This window comes from Balaenoptera borealis, assembly GCF_965194805.1.
Source record: "Balaenoptera borealis genome assembly, chromosome: 19".
Taxonomy (NCBI): Eukaryota; Metazoa; Chordata; class Mammalia; order Artiodactyla; family Balaenopteridae; genus Balaenoptera; species Balaenoptera borealis.
The window spans coordinates 30,442,408-30,461,029 of record NC_138878.1 but is presented as its reverse complement, the minus strand read 5'-3'; the positions used below and the strand labels follow the sequence as shown (position 1 = coordinate 30,461,029).

Below are 18,622 nucleotides of genomic sequence, written 5' to 3'. Positions count from 1 at the left end.
TTCATGGGAGGTTGGGCTCTTCTCTCTCACTGATTAATTATTTTTTTAATTTGTAATAGTATGGACTTGTGGATTTTATTTTATACCCCAGGCTATAATCCAATACTACTTTGTTTCGTGGCCCAAATTATTCCAGCTTTGGCTACTGGGAATGGAATTTATGTTTTTAAACTAGCTCCTGAGGGCTTTCTTATATGTATTCCAGTTTGGGACCCATGTAGGCCTGGGTTCACACTCCAGCCCCACCACTAACTGGCTGTGTGTGTGTGTGTGCACGTGTGCACTCTCTTGACAGGTTGCTTTATCACTGGGGCGTCGGTTTTCCCAGCTGAAAGTGGAGCTGAGATTGCTACCTGCCGCTTAGGGTTATTAAGATGCATTTAGTAAGCACTCTGTCGCTAGAAATTGTTATTATTGTCAGTTCACAATCCGTCTGCATCTGGCTCCAGAAGGTTACAAATCAAGGCCAAGTATGCCTTTACAGTGCTTCCCTTCCAAGACCACAGGCTGGTGTGGAAGAGAAGTTCCTGCAAGGGGTACCCTTCTCCCAGGTCGCCTCCCCTCCCTGCCGACCCAGCCTCCTCTCCCAACTTCCGCCTCTCAGTCACACCACACGCCTGCCAAACAAGCAACTCACCTAGATGCCCTCCACCAATTCACACAGCTGCACGTCCTCACTCCCTCAAACCCCCCTTAAACACCACTTCCTCTGTGACTCCGCTCAGCAGCCAAGCAAGAAGTCCCGCCTCCCTCCTCCACTGAACCGCCAGAGCTCCTGGCAGCTGTGTCCTCTCCTGCCCGAAAGCCCTTATCACTTTAGACCCTGCGTGCTCCTCAGCAATCCTTGTCTGTGTTCATCTTTTTCTTCCGCCTGCGCACTCTGGGCTCCCACACCAGCCTGTCTTGTCTGCGCCTGTGGTAAGTTTTGACAAGACAGAAGAAGTAGGGGAAGGGCCATTTCCTCGGTGCTTACTGGGCCTAACTGGACTCCTCAGAGGTCGAGATGCTGACCCTAGGTCACTTCCACTTTTAAGTACCTGTATATGTATATTTTTAATTATGGTAAAATATGCAGGGCATAAAATTTACCATTTTAACCATTTAATTTATTTTTTTTTAATTTTTTTTAACATTTATTTTATTTTTGGCTGCATTGGGTCTTTGTTGCTGCGCTCGGGCTTTTCTCTGGTTGTGGCGAGCGGGGGCTACTCTTCTCATTGCGGGGGCTTCTCTTGTTGCAGAGCACGGGCTCTAGGGCACACCGGCTTCAGTAGCTGTGGCACGCGGGCTCAGTAGTTGTGGCTCACGGACTCTAGAGCGCAGGTTCAGTAGTTGTGGCGCAAGGGCTGAGTTGCTCCGCGGCATGTGGGATCTTCCCAGACCAGGGCTCGAACCCGTGTCCGCTGCGTTGGCACGTGGATTCTTAATCACTGCGCCACCAGGGAAGCCCCCATTTTAACCATTTTAAAGTGTGCAGTTCGGTGGCGTTAAGTACATTTACATTGTTATAAAACCAGCCATCACCACAATCCATCTCCAGGTGGTTCCAGAACTTTTTCATCTTCCTAAATGGAAACTCCATAGTCATTAAACAATGGGTTTAATTGTTTAATTAATTTTAATTTCCTCCCCATTTTCTCCTTCCTACAGCCTCTGACAACCACCATTCCACTTTCTGTCTCTATGATTTTGACAACTCTAGGTACCTTACATGTAAGGATGGATCATTCAATCGTTGTCCTTATGTGACTGGCTTATTTCACTTCGTATAATGTCTTTAAGGTTCATTCATGTTGTAGCATATGTCAGGATTTCCTTTCTTTTTAAGGCTGAATTATATTCTGTTGTATGCATATACAGCATTTGGTTTATCCATTTATCTGTTGATGGACGTTTGGGTTGCTTCCACCTTTTGGCTATTGTGAATAATATGGCTATGAACATGGATGTACAAATATTTCTGCTTTTAATTCTTCGGGGTATATACCCAGAGTGGATCATAAGGTAACTCTCTATTTTATCTTTTGAGGAATTGCTGGGATTCCCCTGGCGGTCCAGTGTTTAAGACTCTGCGCTCCCAAGGCAGGGGGCATAGGTTCAATCCCTGGTCAGGGAACTAAGATCCCGCAGGCCGCACAGCACGACCAAAAGTAATAAATAAATAAATGAATGAATGAATGAAGGAAGGAAGGAAGGAAGGAAAGAAGGAATCGCCTACCATTTTCTACAGTGGCTGCACCTTTTTACGTTCCCACAAGCAATGGGCAAAGGTTCCTATTTCCCCACATCCTTGCCAACACTTGTTACTTTGTTTTGTTTGTTTGTTTGTTTTTTCATTAATAGTCATTCTAATAGGATCTCATTGTGGATTTGATTTGCATTTTCCTAATGATTAGGGATGTTGAGCATCTTTTCATATGCTTATTGGTCATTTGAATATCTTCTTTGAAGAAATGTCTCTTCAAATCTTTTGCCCAATTTTTAATCAGTTTGAGTTTTTTGTTGTTTTGAGTCAGGAGTTCTGTGTGTATTCTGGATATTAATCCCATATCAGATATGTGATTTGCAAATATTTTCCCCCAGTCTGCCTTTTCACTCTGTTAGTAGTGTCCTTTGATAAACAGAAGTTTTTACTTTTGATGAAGTTCAGTTTACCTATTTTTTCTTTTGTTGCCTGTGCTTTTGTTGTCATGTCCAAGGACTCATTGCCAATTCCAATGACATGAGGCTTTTTTTTTCATGTTTTCTCATAAGAGTTTACAGTTTTAGAACCTATGTTTAGGTTTTTGATCCATTTTAGGTAATTTTTGTATATGGCATAAAGTGAAGGTCCAGCTTCATTCTTTTGCACTTGGATATCTAGTTTTCCCAACACCCTTTGTTGAAAAGACTGTCCTTTCCCCATTGAATTGTTTTGGCACCTTGTTGAAATAAGGTCATAATGGTCATTTGACTATATATGTGAGGGTTTATTTCTAGGCTCTCTATTCTATTCCACTAGTTTATATGTCTGTCTGTATACCAGTAGCATATTGTTTTGATTACTGTACCTTTGTAATAAGTTTTGAAGTCATAAAGTTTGAGTTCTTCAGCTTTGTTCTTTTTCAAGATCATTTTGGCTCTTTGGGGTTCCTTGAGATTCCTTATGAATTTTAGTATGGATTTTTTTATTTCTGCAAAAAACATCATTGGGATTTTGGTAGAGATTGCACTGAATCTGTAGATCACTTTGAGTAGTAGTGTCATCTTAATATTAATCCATGAACATGGGATGTCTTTCCATTTATTTGTATCTTCTTTAATTTCTTTCAGTAATGTTTTGCATTTTTCAGTGTACAAGTCTTTCACCTCCTTGGTTAAGTTTAGTCCTAAGTATTTTATTCTTTTTTGTGCTCACTTCTACATTTTGAGGCTCCTGATATATTGCAAAATGAAGAAATACAAAACAAGATACCGGAGTGGTGGTCCATTTAAACTGTATGATCCTCTCAGTGTTTCTCAGGGCAGCATATATAGAGAGAGTGATAGGATTATATTGTGTCAAAAGCCTAACTTGGAGTCCCTTCCTAAATGTGAGGTCTCCCTGTCTACTTACCACCACGTGATGGGAGGAGAGGGCCTGGGTGGTTCCTGTTACTGGGGTAGGAGTGGGAATGGCGTAATATTCTCTCAGATGGGCCCTGCTGAGGGATCCAGCAAAGGCCTAAAGTCACCATAGGCCTAATCAAAGCATCTCCCCAGAATGTGATGTTGAGAACATCCAGACCCCTTCAAAGCCTCAGGCTAGAAGACCCCAGAGTCCCAGGGTCATGGATACTTTCTACCCGGAACAAAAACAGTCACCGAGAGGTGCAGATGAAATAGAACAACCAGCTTACCGACACCCGTAGTCTTGCTAACCCTGTGGGGATTTTGTCGGCTGTGTTGCTGGCCCACACCAGTTTCAATTTGAGGAGTTGTGTGAGGACAAAAGGTGAGGGAGCACAGCATGTGAGGGCCAGTCCCTGTTCAGGCATTTCCCACAACCTCCTGGAAGGCTCCTAAATGGCAGGCCTCTCCTCTTCAGTCATTCAGCTGTCTTAGGGCTTTCTCGGCCATTCTGTTTCAGGCATTGGATTTATTTTGCTTCTCATTTTTTTTGGCCTGTGGGGATGCACATACAACACAGCCACTCACACTCATGCACACACAAACCCCATTCTGTATCCCTGCTAATGTCTGCAGAATTCATAGGCTGCGATGTCTGGAGACACAGTCTCTGTCTCCTTTTCTCTCATCTTTCCTCCTTCTCCTTCCTGCTAAAGCCTGTTGTTGTCTTATCCCCAGCCGGAAGCTCCCTCTGTCATGGGGCCAGGTTCCCGGCCACTAGCTCTACTCCAGCTGCTGCTCCTACAGGCCCAGCCAACTCCTATTTCCATAGCAACTGAAACTCATTTTTCCATCCCTGCATTTCCACTTTGGAAAGGAAACCCATAATAGTCTTTTAAAAGAAAAAAAAAATTGAGCTACATCTGGCATCGTCAACTTGGACTGTACAGAATTCCTAGCTCCCCTGACTCCCTTGGTCCCCTAAAAACCCTGCCCTACTTTCCTCCGCCTGCCTCCACCCCTCCAAGTCCCAAGGCTCCTGGCTCAAAAGCAGGTTTGAGGAGAAGTCTGGGTGGGCCCTTTCTCTCTTTAAATTAGTGCAAGAGGACTCAGTGCTTTGCCAACCCAAGAAGAGGACGAAGTTAGAGGCTCTGTTCCATTGCATCAGGTGATGCTATCCTGTGTCATCAAGGGTATCTGTTTATTTACCTTTCCCCTGGCTGGCGAGGTCAGAGGTTGCCTGAATATGTCGTTATGTCCTCTCTGAAGATGAGGCACCCACTCTCTGACTCTCGGGCAGCATGACTCTGAGGTTTTGAGCAAGATTTGATGACTACACTCCCAGTGTGGTGGCTTGGCTGGTATTACACATACAGGAACCTAGGAGTATGATGTGAAGGGGTTTGGGATAGCTCTTCCCTCTCCTACCCCCCACAGACTTTCCTTACTGACCTGGCCCATCCCTAGTGCCTGGAATTCCACCATTGGCTGTGAATGCCGTTGGGCTCACACGCCGTTTTCTATTAAAAAGGTAAAGTGCATGTTAGGTTGTGGTCAGCTTGGACACTTCCACCCCTGTCACCATACCGTGCACATGGGGCATGCTCAGTTAATGTTTGTTGGATTGAATTAATGTCTTAGCAAGCATACAGTGGTTCAACCGATAACTTTCCCTGGATAGGCAGATTTTGGCAAGAAAGGATTTTCTATATTATTATTAACCACTTTTAAAAATTATCCCACTCCCCTGAACTACCCACCGCTGTCAGTATGGATAACCGAGAGTCACACGCAAAGGGCAGGAATCAGTTTCTAGTACAGCAATTGGTTCTTCCGGCTGCTCAAAAAACAATGTGTGCCGGAAAAACAAGGAGCGTCATTAAACCCCTCCAAGGGGAAGACAGTGTTTTTCTAAACATGGGTCTTTATCTCTACAACATGCTACCACCACCCGCTCCCGCTGCCCACGTGAGCCGGACTTTTTGAGTCACTCGTGCTGTGTTTTTGAACACAACGTGGGGGAAGAGCCTCCACGGTCTGTTCGGCTCTGGCTATGAAAAATACAAGCTGCGTTTGACTGAATGACAGAAAGAAATCTGTCGAGCCAGGAAGCGTAGTAAATACTGTGACTCTCTGCAAATGTGCACAGTGCAAACAGCTTTTTCCAGTCTGGAAAAATGAAGAGATGTGTCTGTGCAAAACCAGCCAAGTCTCCACCCCTCCTCCCTTTCCACCACTCCACCTCCACCTCCTGGCAAAGCCTCCCACCCTGCCCCAGACATTCAGTCATCAGCTTTCATCCTTTGGGACTTGCTTCGCCCCAGGAAATAACATTGCCCAGGCTCTGGGGAGATACACCAGCCTCTCCCAGGCATCTCTGAGGGATGTCTGTCTGGTTGGGTTTTGCCAGTCCTCTCCGACCTTGGCCAGATTTGGCTCACAGCACAATTGTGCGGGAAGCAGAGTGGGCCTGGTGTCTCCTCTTCCCTTGCTCACTCCCTGCTTTCTCCTCCCCCTCAATCTTCCCCAGTTTGCTTTGAAAGAACCTTTATCCCATCCTGACTTCCATGGGACAGTGTTTAGAGGGAAGACTTGCAAAAGGTGAGGGTTTAAAAGCCTTCGCTTTGGGCTAGTACAGGGGGTGGAGGCGCAATGGGAAATTTCCCAGTGACTCAAAGACCACCAGGGCCAGGACAACCTTTGGTTGGTACAGTTTCTATACAAGAGGGACTTACAGGGAAAATCTGGGTCTGCACCTTGCCTTGAAGATACATTGGCATAGCAACTATGCTGTTTTTGCCTCGATGTTATGTTTGGGACTGGGGGTAGTGCTGACAAAGACAGGGCACAGGACCGTAAATACCCGTCCACTGGCGTGTTGCACCAGAGAACACGTATCCATCTGCAGTTCAGTGTATTGGATGGAGCACTGGGGTGGGAATCGGAAGAAATGGGTTAGAACCCTGGCTCCCATGAGTAGGGAGTATGTGTGTCATTCACCGCTGTGTGCAAGCCTGCTGGCAGCATGTGCTCCACTACTGGTTGTTGAGTCAGTGAATGAATGAATGAGCCAATAACCTTGGATGCTTTGCCTCCTTGAGACTCAGTTTCCTCCTCTGTAAAAAATAACATAAAAAAATCTAACCTGCCTAACTCACCAGGAGAGTGCTTTTGTGTGTGTGTGTGTGTGTGTGTGTGTGTGTGTGTGTGTGTGTGAAAGAGAGAGAGAGAGGACAAAAGTATGACTTTTCTCTGTCCTCTGTTGTAAACTAGAATTAAAAAGTCAGTTTTTCTCAGGTCTGTGCTTTACCCTGAGTATTTGTGTCCTTCCTCAGGAGGAGGGACTATATTCTAGTGTCCCCTGAGCACTTAGCTCTCCATCCTATATTCTGAGCACCCTAAGGACTGGAGACCATTTTAAATGCTTTTAACTGAGCAGTTTAAATCAGAGAACAATGATTTTTAAGGTTGGCTTATGACCAGTGTCACGTTGGTCCCATACTTGGCTCCAGAACTCCCCTGCAACCCTCCCCAGGATGGAACTTGCCTTAGCTCAAACTGTAGCTTTTCATCCAGTGCTAGGGAGAATCTGACCTCCAGATCTCTGCCCATGCTGTTTCCTCTGCCTGAAATGCTCCCCTTCCCTTTTCCTTGTCTCGTTCCAACTCATCCTTCAGATCTCAGCCTATACCTCACTTCTCCCAGAATACGTTCCCCCACTCCTCCCGCAGCCTGTCAGGTCACGCTTCCTCCTCCGTGCCCTCTCCACGCCCACTTCCCCCATCTGAGGGCTTACCCCACTGTATGGCATCTTCCCATTCACTTGTCTGATTCCCTCATAAACTGTGGGTCCCCTGAGGACAAGGACTGTGTCTTTCTTGTTCATCCATGTAATCTCAGCGCATATCACAGTGCCAGATACCGAGAAGGTGCTCAATAAATATATATTGATTAGATGAATAGCAACAGTGTTATTGGTGAGATGAGAGAGAGAGAGACAGGAGTCATGAAGGTACTCTTAGGAGGGTACTGTGTTTACTGAAGTATAGAAACAACACTTCTCCTTCTACCAGAATGGCTTGCATGCAGACGCCAGAGATTCACACGCACACCCTGCTGCAGGCAATCGCCTGTGCAATGTACTTTCCCTTGCTCTGAAACTCTCTCTTGTCATCTCCTCCCACGCATCTTTCTCATTCCCTGTATACAGGGAATTGCAAGAATAAAAGAACCTACCTGGTAGAGTAAAGGTAATGCCAGAGAAAGAGATTCCATGATCGTACCTTTTTTTTTTTTTTTTTTCCTTCTTTTTTTTTGGCCACACCCCGAAGCGTGTGGAATCTTCGTTCCCCAACCAGGGATTGAACCCGGGCCGCTGTAGTGGAAGCACGGAGTCCTAACCACCAGGGAATTCCCATGCCTAAAAGCTTTTCTCATCTCTCTCTGCCTTCTAGATTACTGCACCATCCCATTGTGAGGAAATTCTACTTACCGTTATTATGTACAAATCAGGAAGACACCTGCACTTTTTTAAAAAAATAGCTTAGCGCATGTTTCTGCCAGCTATTAGGAGTCCTCCCAGATGTGTCTTTGGGCAAATAGCTCCCAGCTCTGTGCCTCTTTTCTCTCTCACAGAGATGAGGAACAGAAGTTGTCCTCAAAGCACAATGTGACTTTTTGGGGGAAAGAAAGAGCTCCTTAAGGATGCAGAGTTGCTGGTCATGGTTTTGTCAAGCCTGAGAGAAAGGAAGGTGTCACTTGCTTCTTCCACGGGCAGGTGAATTTTAAGTTGTCTTGAAGGTTATCTTGAATGCGGTCAGAGGCTGAAGTGTCGACTTGCCTCCGCCAAAGAAAGAGTTCTGAGCTGGCCACATGAACTGCCTTGGGGAGGAGGAGAATTTCTAAAGGAGATGGGAGCGTTGTTGGTAAGGACCTAACTGGTAGCAGATCCAGTGTGGTAACATGACAGAAGCCTGCGACTGTTTTATGAGCCCGGGAACAGCAGGCAGGGCTACCTCCTTCCTGTGCCCGGCGATGCCCTTTGCCCCGTGGCTGCCTCTGACCTCCTCCTGGCTACTTCTCCCAGCGCTGCCGACCACACTGCAGGTGTAGAGGACCAGTTACTAGGTCTGGGCTGCAAACCAGGGGTGCTTGGGTGAACTCGCACTGCGAGACAGATCTTATTGAGCTCATAACGTCAGCCTTTGCAATATTTTCCATCAAAATCAGTTCCCAAACTGGGAGACTTCATGTAAAATCCAGATCTCCACGTCTTTGGAAAAATGGAAGATCTGGCAACACCAGGCTCACGTTCTTCCACAAGAATAACCAGCCAGAGGTGAATGGCTGCTGCCGCCTCCAGAGAGGACTTGCTGTCTCCAGGCCCCGCTGCTACTACCCAGGGCTCCTCCAGGCTGAAACCAGTGTCCACTGCCTTTTATCATTGTGTTACCTGCTGGGCCCCTGAAGGCACCTGAGGGTCTCTCCCTGGGTGGGGAACCTTCTGTCCCCCAGGTGCTTCATGGTGCACTGAGTCCCTTTTCCTCCCTCACCCTGTTGGTGCTGATGTGTCCAGTGTTTCAGTGCTGAGGACCGGGTTCTTTCTGCCTCTAAGTTGTAAGTTGCCATCATCATGAAGAAACACAAGGCCACAGGCTAAGGAGCAGGCAAGGACCTGTTCTTCCCTTCCCAGATAACACTGATTCTCAGATTCCCACTCCAGCAGTAACCTTCTGGGAATCATGCCCGTTTCTTTTCTTCTTTCTATTCCATTAGTGGTTTTCAAAGAGGATGTTTCAGCCAGATAAAGGAAGCAGCTGGCACTGTATCAGGCCTCCTGCAGGATGAGTGTTTTGGGGGGAGTCAGGGCTTTCCTGTGATTTGTTTTCATACCTGGTAAGTTGGGATCTCCCAGGTCATTGAGGTGTGTTCTCCTAAGGAAGGAATCAGGGCTTGCTTAACTTTGATCATTGAAATCACTGTTCTCCTTGCCCTTCTTTCATAAACAAGGAAATTGGAACAGAGCTAAGAGAGGCTTTTTCATGCACTTCAGGAAAGAATGAGCAATGGAAAAAGGAAATTGAGAGCTTTGGGGAGTTTATAGCAGAGGAGTATTTGAGTTTGAAATAGGAGCTGGGAATCCATATGTTTGGGAGGAAAGAAAAGAAAAGACCCGCCACACGCACAGAGCTTCAAGGGTACGTGCGGAAATAGCTATGGCAAAGGCGGCAGGCAAGCCCACGTGGGCTTTATCAGACCCAGATGTTCAGGCAGCAGTCCTCAGGATGCCCATGAAAGGGTCCAGAGCCAGAGCCTGCTGTGCTGGACTCAATGTTTTCTTAACTACCGAGAAGCATGTGAAATCAGTGGCCAGGAGCTTTCCACTGTGCACTCAGTGACTCCGTGAGGCCCTGCCGGGGTCTTCGCCACACCAGTTACACACAGACTGGGTTGCCTCTCGGCAAGACTTGGGTGTGGACAAGACTGGCTCACCTAGTTCCCGTCCTTGCCTGTCAGCCCCCGTCAAGCAGGGGCTGCCAACTTGCCTCTGCTGCCCTCTGCCCCAGACTAACCTTGGAATACAGGAGTTGGAAAGCCTGGGTTTAGCTCTCAATTCCACCTTGCATAAGTGACTTAAACTGTCTGAGCCTCAGTTTTACCATCTTTAAAATGGGAAAAAAACCATTTGTGAGGTGCATACAAGATATAAAGAATAAAGCACAAAACATGTTTTTTAAATTATTCATTATACTTTAAAATATTACTATGGAATATTTCAAACATATGCTCATGTAGACAGAATAAACCCTCATGTACTGGTAACCTCGCTTCAACAATGATCAACTAATGGCCAATCTTTTTCTTGGGGGGTGGGGTATAGTTGTTTTACAATGTTGTGTTAGTTTCTACTGTACAGCGAAGTGAAGTAGAGTTCCCTGTGCTATACAACAGGTTCTCATTAGTTATCTATTTTATACATATTAGTGTATATATCTTATTTCATCTATATTTCCACCTACTTTCCCCATCCCCCTGTTACTTTGCAGCAAATCCCAGATAGCGTATTATTTGATCCCATTATCAAACTTACATGGATGACCTGCTCCCTTAACCAACTGAAACGTATCCAATTCTCAGATGTCCCTTTCTGCACCCTTTTCCTCTTCCAGAGTGCCACCATTACCAGCCCGACCATGCACCTGGTACCCTAAACCCCTCTCAAAGCCATTATTCCTACAAAACTGTCACCACTGATAGCAGCTCAGGTTGTAAGCCCTGGAGGCCTGAGAGGTATTTGCATTTTACCAGACTCTGGTATCTTCCGAGAAAAGAGTGGAACTCTAGGGAATCCCCGGTGGTCCAGTGGTTAGGGGTCCACACTTCCACTGCAGTGGGCACGGGTTCGATCACTGGTCGGGGAACTAAGATCCTGCAACGCGGCCAAAAAAAAAAAAAACTCTAAAAGGTAGACACTGAACATCAATCCTTGGAAGGAGAAGATATTGGGCCATTCCAAGCTCTCCAGGCCCTTGACATCAAGCTTAAACCCTGCAGGAATTGACTAAGCTCCTCCTCTATTGGTGTTTTTCTTCCAGGAAGAGGGCACATGCGGCAGAGAACACCAAGTGAATTAGGTCCTCCTTTAGCCACTGGCTGCAAGAGAATCAGGGCTCTCCTCTGCCAGCAGATGCTCTACTGCTGACTAAAGTCTGTGACGGAGGTGACTATGAGACTCAGGTGTATTCCCAAGCCCCTGCGGAGTGGATAGAATGCAGGCTTCAGGGGCCAGGAGGCCAGGTTCCATATCCTGCCTGCACCATTTACATCACATCACTTCTCTGTGCCTGTTTCTCGTCCTCATCTGTAGAGTTAGGGGTTCCAGTATTTAGCTCACAGTTGGTGAAAAGATTAAACGAGGTAATACTGTATCCATTAGGATTCTCTTGGTAACCAGGGACAGAAAATCCAACCCAAGATGCCTTTGGACAAAAAAGGAATTTGGCGCCTTACCTTAAGCTGAGAATTCCAGGGCTGGTGAGAGGGTTCTGCACCCACTTTCCAGTGTGTGGTTTGGAGGGGGTGATCCCCACAACACCAAGGAATTCTCCGAGATGCCAGATGGGTGTCCTACAGTTCAGCTCAGTTCTGACCCCGTCTACCTGGAAATACCTGTCAGATCCCACAGGTTACACAACTGCCCTTCACTCCAAGCCCACCTCGCTTCAGGCACCATTTACAAGTCCAGGTCATCACCTATGCTTCTGACCAATCAGCTGTAAATGAGAGATTCCCTCAACCTCTTCCTCGGGTTCCTTTAATTTGCTAAAGTGGCTCACAGAACTCAGAAAAACAGTTTACTTACTAGATTACCAGTTTATTATGAAAGGATGTAACTCAGGAACAGCTAAATGGAAGAGATGCATGAGGCAAGGTATGGGGAAAGGGGACGGAGCTTCCATGCCCTCTCCCAGCCCACTACTCTCCCCAGATCACGTGTTTACCAACCCAGAAGGTCTCTGAAAATAGTCCTTTTGGGGTTTTATGGAGGCTTCATAACATAGGCATGATGGATTAAGTCATTGCCCACTGGGGATTGAACTCCATCTCCAGCCCTCACCCCTCCCGGGAGGTCAGCAAGGGTGCGACTGAACGTTCCAACCTTCTGATCACTTGTTTGGTTCTCCTGGTAACCAGCCCTCATCCTTAGGTGCTTTCCAAAAGCCACATTATGAACATAACAAAGGACACCTTTACTGCTCTGTTCATTAAGGAAATTCCAAGAGTTTTAGGACCTCCGTGCCAAGAACTATGGAGGAAGACCAAATATTTCTATTGCTTATTATAAATCACGTTATCACTGGTGGTCCTGGCTGGGTTTGGGGTTCTAATGTCAAAATCAGGACTTGGTTTCTCTCTACTTCTTGGTCCATATTTTATGTTTCAACTTGAGTTTTGCGTTAAAGTGGTAAACAAGATGACAGCATCTGCTTTAGCCCCTGTATCCTTTCAGGATCTCCAGAGAGAATCTCTTTTCCAAAAGTCCTAGGAAAAGTCTCACTGATTCTCATGAGATCACATGACCATCTGTGAAGCAATCACTGTTGTCCAAAGAAATGAGATGCACTCATTTTTGTAGGCGGAGTCCCTGGATCTGTATGACTGAGGGGAAGGGGAGGGGTGATTCTTAGAGGGAAATTGCAGAGGGAGTTGGGCAAGGTCACCAAAACGAAGGTGGCCCAGCACTGGTGACAAAGCTGAATATGTTTGCTATAGGTGCTTCATAAGTCTTTGGGCACATTATCAAAGCTGATAAAAATGATTTTTAAAAATTCCCTTCTATCTCATGGAGTATTTTTATTCTTTTTCAAATATGTTCTACATATTTGATCTCATAACAGTCCTGGGAGACAGACAGGAGGACAGGTACTATCCCCTTTTACAGATGAGGAAGTCAGAGCACAAAGCAGGTCAGGACTTTGCCCCCAGTCACACAACAAGGTAATATGGGCTTGGCAGATAGTGCCACATAACATAACTGGCTCTGAATCCCCTGGCAGATCCACTGGAACTGGAAACTGGGATATACAGTGTATGGGTTAATCAGGGCCTGACAGGGGGTTTGGATCAGCTGCCCAGGTTTGTTGCAGAGTAAGCAGTCTAGACTGGCAGCAGTCTGGGTGGGTCAAGTACCCATCACTGATGCCCTGGCAGGTGGCAAGGGAGAGAGCTGGTACACAGGCCAAGACCCTGCCACGCCAGGGATACCCTCTCATGACCAATTCCCTGTACAACAAGAAACTGGGTACAGGACTTAGTTTTCCTCGTCCCAAAAAAAAGATGCCAGTCCAAAAAACGTTGGGGGGAGGGCTAAGGCCACGTTTGTTGCCAGGCTGACTTCTCCCAAGGGAAATTGGTCCCAGAGCCAAAAGTGTCCTTTGCCAAGATGTGGAGAGAGAGCAGGATCCCCAGTTAAATGGGGGTGGTTTGGCCAGAGCTCTTGGGATCCTCCTAAGTGCTGTTGGGCTCTCCAAAGAGCCTTCCAAAAAACAGCACCCCTCTTCTGCATCCAGGCTCTGAACACACTGAATAAAAAAGACAAAGGAATGGCAGAGAGCCAAGGTGCCACCTTAATTATCACGAAAGCTAGCATGGGGGATGTAGCTTAGTGTGAGGACAAACTGGCTTCCTAACAGCCTGGAAGGAGGAGGGAGCAGAGCAGAACGTTGAGGGTAGCCTTCCCAAGCCTTCCGGGCAGACGTCATTCCATGGGCGTGGGCAGTGAGAGTCAAGACCAGAAGCGTGTTCAGGGAAAATCCCTTCTCATGGAAACCAGAAGTGGGGAAAAACAGACAGTGGCAAGTTATTCATCTCTCTGGGCATCAGTCTCCCCTGGGTACAATGGATGATGACAGTACCTCCCTCACGAGGAAGCAGTAGGGTCCAGGGGGAGAATGTGTATGACAGCCCTGGCATGTAGTAATCACTCAGTAAAAGCTGCCTGTCTCTGTGTACAGGCCAGGTTCATGGCAGGTGGCCTTGCTTTTCTGTCTCCAGCACGAAGCCCAGGGCCCCTGTGTCCTGCTATGTTTGTGTATCGCTCTTTCTCTCCAGCTGTAAAAATTCATGAGAATGTGGGTGTGCCGTGGCTTTTCAGTTCTTGCCTTTTTCCCAGGCTGTGTTCTCCCACTTGGGGGTGGCAGGGGGATGGCAGACATCCTCTTCACGGTGGTGAGAGCCCCCGTCTCCCCCCAGGCCCTGTTCCAGCAGAGCCTGGCTCAGAGTTCAAAGCCGAGGTGGCTTTGTTGACTAATTCAGTGATACTGCCTGCTCGCCCGCCATCTGAGGGTACGGCTCACTCCCACACACCCGTTTGCCGAGCATCTGCTGCCCTGTGTTTTGTGGTGTGGAGGCTGGGAACGGGCACGTCGCCCCAACTGACCGCCGTGAGGCTGCGTTTCCTTCCTCTCCCCGCTGCCCTTGGGCTCTTGAGTCTCACACACAGCCTCGCTCAGTGAGGTTTCAGATCCACTCCCAGGCTGCCTGGCGCTGACTGCATCTGGATTCACACCAACCTCTTCCTCCTGGGGGTTCAGAGTGTTCTTGGAAGGGAGCCTGGGAAGGGAAAGGCCTTCCCCAGCATTCCCCATCCAGTGGTTGGCTGACAGCAGAGACCTGAACTGCCAAGAGCTCTGGAGTCAGACAGACCTGAGTTCAAATCCCTGGGTGACCTTGGGCAGGCGGCTCACTCTGCTTCGGTTTCCTATTCTGTAAAAAATGTGACAGTAACAGGATCTGCCTCGTGGGATTATTGCCAGGATTCAGTGAGATGCTCACCATGGACTGCTCACCCCGTGTCTGGCAGGCGGAAAGCGCTGGAGAGATGATAACCCTTGACCATCAGTAAGGGACCTCCCTTCCCAGGAAGGGAGTGAACGTGACCTTCTTTTGCCCACCCCACCTCCCAAATTAGACCCCTGTGTAGTTGCTCTGACTTGACCAAACCCATTTGGTTTTTTGCAAAGACCTTTGGGGCAAGGACTCTATCTCATTTGTCTTGTAACTCCCCTGCCTAACATGGTAGCTGACACTTAAAAAGCACTAAATGTTTTGAGTAAATAAGTGGAGGGTAAAGAGCAAGGGAGTGTCTGGTGAGCAGCATCTGTTCCAGGACTGTTTTCTGAACTCTACACCGTTCTTTCTGCCTCTTTCTCTTCTTCCTTCCCTCCCTCCTGCCTCCCCCCCTTCCTTGCTTCCTCTCTCCTTCCTTCTTTCCTTCCTTCCTTCTGACCTTCCTTTCCTTTTTCTAAACGGAAATAGCTTCCTTCTTTCCTTTTCTTGTAATGCAGGCTGTGAGAGCATCCCTTGAGAGCCCTTCACCCAGCCTAGAGAGCTTCGATTCCTCTTTCAAATTGAGTCTGTCCCCTGACTCATTCATTAAAATGCATAGGGCATGTGACCAAACTGCATAATGAGTCTCTCATGAGGAAGGCTCAGAGGCACAGACATGCTGCCAACTGCAAAGGCAAATACTTCCCCCCCCAGCTGTGGATCAGGCTCACTGGCCGCCATGCCCTGGGAATGCTGGGGGCTGCCGTTCATCTCCAGTAAATCAGCCAAGCCCTGGAGAGCTGCAGCCTGGCGCGGGCTCTGCAGTCTTGGAAGCTGCGTTCCTTTGGAGGAGCCAACCCATGACCTTTTCTCAACCTTCCTCCACCCCCGCTTCACTTAGTTTTTCATTTATTTCAATATATTTTTAACCACACGAGTAGTAAGTGAATATATTCTTATTATAAAAAATTCAAACATAAAAGCAAGGCTCCTATGATAATTCCCCAATACTGCTACCCATCTCTGAGATAGCCTTCTTCCAGCTGCTCTGTAAAAACACCCCATAAAGGCAATTTGGGGACCCAAACACCCTTTTGCCCTCCTGAAGTCCTAGGCCAATTCTCAACAGAACAGCCAACATGCATCTTGGACCCTTTCTCAGCCCCCTTCCTAGCAGCCCTCCAGTCTGCCATGTGTAATCCCCACTCACTCGGGGAAACTCCCCTGAATCCCATCCCTGCAAGAGAACCCTACCATCTACACTTAGGAAGAAAACAGATAAACCAGGTTATTCCCTGATTAGACATTGAGGTTTAACTGTTTTCCAGAGGTGTCTGCACTTTCATCTGGAATCTTGCAGCATTCAAGGTGTCAAAATCCACTGATCATCATGGTGGCCTCTCAGGCACCAAAGCTGCCTGTGTTCCACTTCCGGGGAACGAGCCTCTCTGAACCCCCTAAATATGTCACTTGGGTAATAACCTGTTCCACCAGGGTGTGGCCTTGGGAAAATCACTAACTTCCCTGGATCACATTAACTGACCTGCAGGATGGGAATAATACTAGCACCTCCTGCATTGGGTTGTTGTGAAGCTTAAATGGAACTATCAATGAAAAGCTTTTAGCATTTTGCCTGGTATGTAGTTAAGATGAAATTAATTATCATACCATGGTCAGGAATTATCCTCATCATCATTAGTTTTACTCTAATCCGTAATACTCCAATTCATTCATTCCAGAAGTATTTTTATTGAGCACTAACTACGTGCCGGGCACTGTCCTTGATCCTGGGAGTCCAGCAGAAAAGGAGTCAGACACAGTTCTCACCCTCAACGGGCGTGTGTTCTAACACAAATGTATTGGACCTTTCTGTCTGATAAGCACTTTGTTCTCAGTTATGTCACGTGGTCCTCACTGATGCCTTTTAGTCAGGCAATGGCCATATGATTGTCCCCGTTGTTTAGGTTTAGAGAATTAAACTAATGAGACAGTTAGGAACTGCCCACCTACAACCTGATCTGGGGTCTTTCTGATTCCAGTCTCTTTTTTTTTTTCTAATTTTTTTTTTTTTTTAATTTTATTTATTTATTTATTTATTTATTTTTGGCTGTGTTGGGTCTTCATTTCTGTGCGAGGGCTTTCTCTAGTTGCGGCAAGCGGGGGCCACTCTTCATCGCGGTGCGCGGGCCTCTCACTATCGCGGCCTCTCTTGTTGCGGAGCACAGGCTCCAGACGCGCAGGCTCAGCAATTGTGGCTCACCGGCCCAGTCGCTCCGCGGCATGTGGGATCTTCCCAGACCAGGACTCGAACCCGTGTCCCCTGCATTGGTAGGCAGATTCCCAACCACTGCGCCACCAGGGAAGCCTGATTCCAGTCTCTTGAAGTGTCAGTGATTGTTCTGGGGCGTGGGGCTGGGTGAGGGGCTTTTGAGCAGCTCCCAGAACTTGAAAGCCCTGACCCCACCAGCAGTAGCACAAAAGAGAAACAGGACCGCCCTCCGTGCGCCTCTGAGAATCCCAGTTAGTTCTGTCCGTGAAGTCAATCACCTGGGCCTAACAAGCTTTCTCTGCTTGGTGCCAGCTTCCAGGGCCTTTTTATCAATGAAAAAGTGCTTGCTCCATCCAGCCTGTGACCCATGGGCCTGGCCATGACTGCAGGCATCTTAGCTGTCTGAGTGCACTTCCCCCTGGGCTCCCCCCAGAGCAAGAGAGAGAAGGGCTAGGACTGTGGGTTCAGTGACCAAATTGCATCTCCTTGGGGAGGTGCCAGGACTCCCAGCTGGAACGGGGTTCTCTGCACACAGCCAGCATCCCTCAAGTCAGGGCCAGGCTGGGCAGAGAGAGAACAACACGCACAGGAACTAGAAGTCTATCCAGGGCAGGCCTGGCCGAGACCCCAGGGAGAGGGCACTGAGGGCCAGACACCACGTGGATAGACCCAGGACCTGAACAGGGCTCTGCCGGGGACATTTCGCTGCCCCCATCACAGTGACCACTTGCTCCTACCCTCTGACTGCAGGTGACAATTCTGAACCGGCACAGCAGCACGTGACTGGTGAAGGGTCCCCCACCTCCAAGGTCAATGCCTAATCCTCATGGAAACTCACACACCCCTGCCCTTCTTCGGGGTCCTTTATCCACTCTGTCTTGACAAGCCCACACCCTTCTGAGGTGTGCTTCACACCCATCCCAAGAGTAGAGTTTCATTTTCTCTTTTATTGAATCCAAGTACACAGGATCATTCATAATCTTTGATTCATGACATTCTTTTGTCTTCATTTGGACCTTGCACAGCATGCATCTGGTTATTTATTATTTATTTATGTTTACTTATTTATTTATAATACAGTAAACACCTGTGAACCCACCACCCACTTCTTCCTATGTGTTTCAGCCCTTCCCATCACTTCGCCTCCCTCACCCATCCTGAATCTTGACTTTACCATTCATTGCTTTTCTAAAAATTAATTTTAATATATTTTTCTAAAAGTTGCATTGCTTAGATCTTGTTTTTACCTTGCTCAAGAGAATATTCTGCTGTATGTAGTCTTCTGGAATATACTTTTTCCTCAGAATATTATATTGCTAAAATTCATCCATATTGTAGCATAGAGCTATGTATGGTCCCTTTGTCCTCTCTATCGCATCCCACGAGTACTTTTCTTTTTTTTTTTTTTTGATAGGTAAGAAGTGGATTTATTTAGAG

At 47.3% G+C, this 18,622-nt stretch overlaps 1 protein-coding gene across 3 annotated transcripts in view; it reads left to right on the top strand.

Moving 5' to 3' along the window:
- Positions 1-18,622, top strand: part of CHD9 (chromodomain helicase DNA binding protein 9) — a 244,413-nt gene that overhangs the window by 8,008 nt on the left and 217,783 nt on the right. Inside the window, exon 1 of one of the 3 annotated variants that reach the window (XM_082366598.1) lies at positions 591-918. The exons of the other annotated variants lie outside the window; for them this stretch is intronic. The gene's annotated coding sequence lies outside the window, so the exon portion shown is untranslated. Of the gene's footprint in view, positions 1-590; positions 919-18,622 lie in introns of those variants that run through there. 3 annotated transcript variants of the gene reach the window in all.